This window comes from Lactuca saligna, chromosome 1, assembly GCF_052625555.1.
Source record: "Lactuca saligna cultivar CGN05327 chromosome 1, ASM5262555v1, whole genome shotgun sequence".
Lineage (NCBI taxonomy): Eukaryota > Viridiplantae > Streptophyta > Magnoliopsida > Asterales > Asteraceae > Lactuca > Lactuca saligna.
In genome coordinates, this window is record NC_136417.1 from 67,556,651 (window position 1) to 67,562,375 (window position 5,725).

Here is a 5,725-nt window from a genome sequence, read left to right on the forward strand (position 1 = left end):
CATGGGACAAGTGTAATAATTCAAGTATAAAGTTGATTACCCGAAAAAACAAATAATGAGTAATCGATATGGTGATAAATAAAATGTGTTTTGTTTATACTCAAAGGTTTGAGGTCATATGGGATTAGTATTATTCTTGTGTTTCACCTTGCATGTTTTTACTTCCAGAATAATTGAGTTTATTAAGAATAATCGAATTATTCAAACGGGCCACAGTCGTTCATATGTTGGAAGTAGATATGAATGAAGACTATCGTGAATTGGTGTGTGGATTGTCTAAAAGAGTATTAGACATAAGCATATGTTTGCTGCAACGTTCATGAGTGCTTATGAATATGATTTGAGCATTGGATTAAACCCACGCTCACTTGGATCACTATCTCAAGTGATTAGTGAGACGATAACATCTTATATTCTTGAAACCGAGATGTGTGAGTTGTATCTTGCGAATCGGTTGCACATTGATAATATGTAAACGCACCAATAACTTGGTGTTATAAAACATATTGTTGTGTGTAATTCGGTGAGTGAGTGCAAGCAAGCATTGTATTAAAGTTTATCCGTTCCTTTTATTCAAAGAATAAAAGCGATATCTTTGGGCCCCTCGATAGTTTAGTGATGACATACGTAAATGCTCGGTCGGGCTAAGGCTAATTTGATTTGTTCAATTAGTCTGTCATCATAAATCGGAAATCGAGATATAGTACAAAGAGAATGATTTGAAATCATACGATATCTAGAATGGAGGAATATATGATCACTTATCTAAGGACACGCGTATCTGATATGATCAGAGTTGACAGCGGCTTTGGAAAGCTACGATTGCAGATCAGCATCTGAAGTCATACGCAGAATAGTTGTTCGACTTATCCAAGTGGGAGACTGTTGGATTAGTGTCTAAGTCCATAACTATTTTGGTATGTACTTGACCCGATGGTGCATGGTCCTTTTGGGTTGCCTTCACCAAAGCAACTTGATAGGATGAATTATGGAGAGTAAGGATTAAATATGATTTATTAATGTATTATGAGAATAATATATTAAAGGAGAAATCATATTTTTTAATTAATATTAGTCAATAATTAATTGGTAATTAGTTTTGTGACTAAAAGAGATTAATTAAACTTAAGGGACTGGAATTGTAATTATAGGATAATTGCAATTTGGGCCATGGATTGCCTTGTATTAAGGGATGGACGAATTCTAATGGGAAACCCAAAAGGAAATCGTCCATGGGCTTAATTAAAGGAGTCTATGGGTTGCTTAGGGCTTAAGCATCCAAATTAGGGTTTCCTTGTTAAATAACCCTAATAGCCTAACTATATAAATACCCCTTAAGGCTCAAAAACGTGGCTAAGCTTCTTGTAAGGGTTTACACACGTTTTTGGCAGCCTCCAACCTCTCTCCTCTTCATCCTCTTGCTTATGGTGTTTGTAAGCCATTAGAGGAGTGACACTTGTGACTCTAAGCCTTCCAAAGTCAATACAAGGAGGAATTGGGATTGTTATTGCTACATAACAATCAAGATATGATCTTAAACCTAATTACATATTAATATGATTACTTGTATGCTAGAATTAGGGTTTATAGTCTTGGATTCAAAGCATGTACAATAGAGAAACCTAGATCCAAGCATTAGGGTTTGTATGAGTACATAGGATGTCTTATGACCAAAACCCATCAATTATCTAGTCCATCTATAGGCAATGCTAGTCTTCCACCAAATTTATGCAATAAAAAGGAGTAGTTAGCTCCGGAATCAAAAAATATATTAACAAGGAAATTGTCTACTAGAAATGTACATTAAGCAACATCCGTTTCCTCCTTTGTTGTTTCCAGAGTCATCTAGAATGCTCTCACCTTTGGCTTTACCGGCACATTTGGCTTCGCAGCCTCTTTCTTCTTATGGCAATCCTACTGCACATGCCCATCCTCCCCACAACTATAGCACACCCTCTTGTTGAATGTACACTCATTGGTATAGTGATCCATCCTTCTGTACTTGCAGCAGGTCACCTCCTCATTACATTTCCCAGAGTGCTTTTTTTGCACTTCTCACACCATTTTGTTTCACTTCCTTCTCCTCCAAATTTCTTGGAACCAGACTTTGAGAATCTGCTTTTCTTGTTGGATCTATAAGATCCCTCAAGATTCCTCTTTTTTCCTAGCTAGGCTCTCTCCATACCCTTTTCCCTTAATGGGGTCTCCACGTTCTTGTAACCCATATCTCAACCTTCAAAGTAATTTCTTGTTTGAAAATTATACTAAAGTCCGCTAGTAATCCATTAGCAAACTTATTGACCTTGGAGAGTTCATTTGGAACCAAGTAAGGAACAAGCTTCATTTTCTCCATAAAACCTGTAGCATACTTGCTAACGCTCGTCTTTCCCTTCTTTAGGTTATGGAATTCGTTGTTAATCTCTAGAAGATCATGCTCAGAACTGTTGGGTTTTGAGCATTCTAACACTCCTAAGTGTACATGCAACCCTAAATACCTTGGATCTATGTTTTCTCTATTATACATGCAAACAAGAACATCCAAGGTATTATCCTAATCTAGCATACAAAACAATGAGTGTAACAAGATAGAATACATACCTCTTTGATGTAGAAAGTCTTCATGAAGCTTGAGTGCCTAGCCCCAATAGTGTGGAAGCCTCAAATGGAATCACAATCATCAAAACACTTAGAATAACTTGAGAGAGTTCTACACTTCATGAAATCGGCTAGCCCTTTGTTACTCTCTAATGTGATTCTAGTGGCCGATTTTTGTCAAGAATAAGATCTTTATATAGTGTTACAATTAGGGTAAATCCTTAATTGTCATGGCTTTCCATTTCCTTGGACCCATGGGTTCAAATACACCATGGAGCATCCATGGACCATCCTATGGGTTTTAGCCCAACTTGATTATCCATGGAGCATTAGCCCACTATATAAGTATGGATGATTTACACAATCAACCCATATATTTAATTAGTCTTCTTTTGATCACTTAATTAATCCTAGATTAACTCTTGATCAATCCTAATTAAATAATCTTATTATTCTTCTTATTAATATACTAGAACTTATAATATATTAATAACCATAAGTGTCTTATTTCTCTCATTATAGTCTATCCAAGTGCATGATGGTATGCAACCCAAATGGACCATGCTGGGTCGGGTCAAGTCTTACCAATTATAGTTATGGAATTAGACATTAATCAAACAGTCTCCCACTTGGATAAGTCTAAAACTATTATTGCGTATGACTTCAGGAACCAACTGGCAATCGTAGCTCTCAAAAGCTTCTGTTGAACTCTGACCTTGTAGATGAACTCTGACCTTGTCAATGACTTGTCCATTAAATAAGGGATCATATAATCCTCTGTTCTCATGATATCAGCCGGACAAATACATGGAACAACGTCGTACTTATTGTCCAGCAGTTTGTTTCCCGATTTTCGATTTGTTTGACAAAGAACTTAATCGAACACATCAATTCAGTTCTGACCGGCCGGTACATAGGTCACAACAAAATCATCGAGGGGACCAGATATCACTTCTATTTCTAGAAGGAACAGATAAACTTCGACTCATATGCTTGTTCTACTACTTGTTGAATTGTACACAAAGGCACGTTTTATAACATCAAGTTACTAATGCGTTTACGTGCAATCAATGCACAACCAACTCATAGGTAACAACTCATATCTCTAGGTTTGAAGATTTATATGATATTACCGTCTCACGATCACTCGAGATAAATTCCATGAAGTGATACAAGTGAGCGTGGGTTTATTCCAATACTCATAACTTATGAGCACTCATGAATGTTGTAGCAATCATTGCTATGACTAAACCCATTTAGCCATCTACAAACCCGATTCATGACAGTCTTGATTCATACCTACTTCCAACATATGAACGACTGTGGAGTGTTTAAATAACTTATTCATTCAGAAAGAATAACCTAGCTATTTTGGAAGTCAAAACATGCAAAGTGAAAGACAATAATAATCGAATCTAATATGGTCTCAGAACCCTTTTGAATATAAATAAAACCACTTTTTATTTATCACCATATTGATTACACATTATTAAATGTTTCAAATAATCAACTTAAGACTTGAATAAAACAATAGTTATCCCATGCTCCTAGCATGTACACTTTGTTTTCTAAACAATAGTTATGCCATACTTCAAGTATGCACACTATGTTTGTCTATGATCCTTACATTGTGATGTAGATCAATTGAACATGATTCCAATGATACTCATTTTACAATCCCAAATCCTTATTGTAAATGCAAGAATTCCAAATTCATGTCATTTACTGAAATCTGTTAGATTCTAAACTTATATGCATTGATCCTCTTGTAATGATTATGCACAAAGTCACCAAAACCTTGTCACCAGTCATTACAAAGTATTCCAAAGAAGGTCAACTTCTATGGAACGGAAGTCTCATATTCAAAGTACATTGCTTTGAACATCCTTCTTGCATTAAGGTTTTCTAATCTTACATAGATTGAATAACTTCCACCTATGGAGACATTTCCATAGTCCCATTTTGACTATCACTTCCGAGTAAGAGTTACTTCTTTTCAGAACATGTCAATACGGTCCTTTCCGACAATTTATATCATACTTCCAACTTTCCCTGAGCAACCAATCTTTGGCGAACCTCAGATTGTCCTTGAAAATTGCTTAATCACTTTAGTCATATCCAGTTCTAGACTTTTCCCTTCTAAATGCCTTAAGCATTTGGAAAATTTAGAAAGGATGAATATTATAGCACGTGAAATCAATCCTATATCCGAAGCATATGGGATACGATTCATGATGTTTGACATAAAGACATGATGCTAGACCAGTCTTTTGCTACAATATTTTTTATTTGCCATGTTTTCAAAATTTAACTATGAAGAGGGATGCCGTAGTCATAATTGAATTTTGAGAACGCAATATATAGAGAATTTCCTTCAAGTTGAACCATTCCAACACAAAATTCATATATATTCTTGACTAAAGATGATTAAAATCTCAATCTAAGATTTAGAATTAAAATGAAGTATAATTTCCTCTCCCTTAATTATAGCAAAACAACTTTACAACCCCTGCAACTTCACGAATTGAAACTTGTTTTCTATAATTAACATTGCTATCTTGCAATACTAATCATAATAATCATGCTCCCATTAACATGATGATTATCATCATAACACTTATGCTCCCACTAGCTCTGACATATTTTCAGAAATCTGCTGGACTTCTGAAATTTAGATTCATACACCTTTCCGTAGATAGCTCAGCTGTGTGTCTAAGCAATTTCAAGAACTATGAAAAGGGATGTCGTAATCATAGTCTCAATTGCTTAGGCATTTGCCATTTCTCACAAGTCCATGTTAGCGTGCCGGTTAACCACACGCGCTCCACTAACGACTTTTGAAAATGCAAATAACACAATTGCTATCTACTTAAAATCTACTTAGTGAAAGCGTTTCCTCACCATCATTTTCATGAATCGGAGAAAAACCTTATGACACTTAGATTTTATAGTGTATGAGTTCCTATCCATGCGAATTTGTCAAACCCATGATCACAAGATAAGGTTAGTGACAAATTCAGCCTTACATGGATTAAACTTATTCAATCTTACTTTCTTGTCACCTTGGTAGCACAAGGCCCACCAATGCTTCCAAGTTGAACTCTGATAACTCACATGCAAATCCAACTTA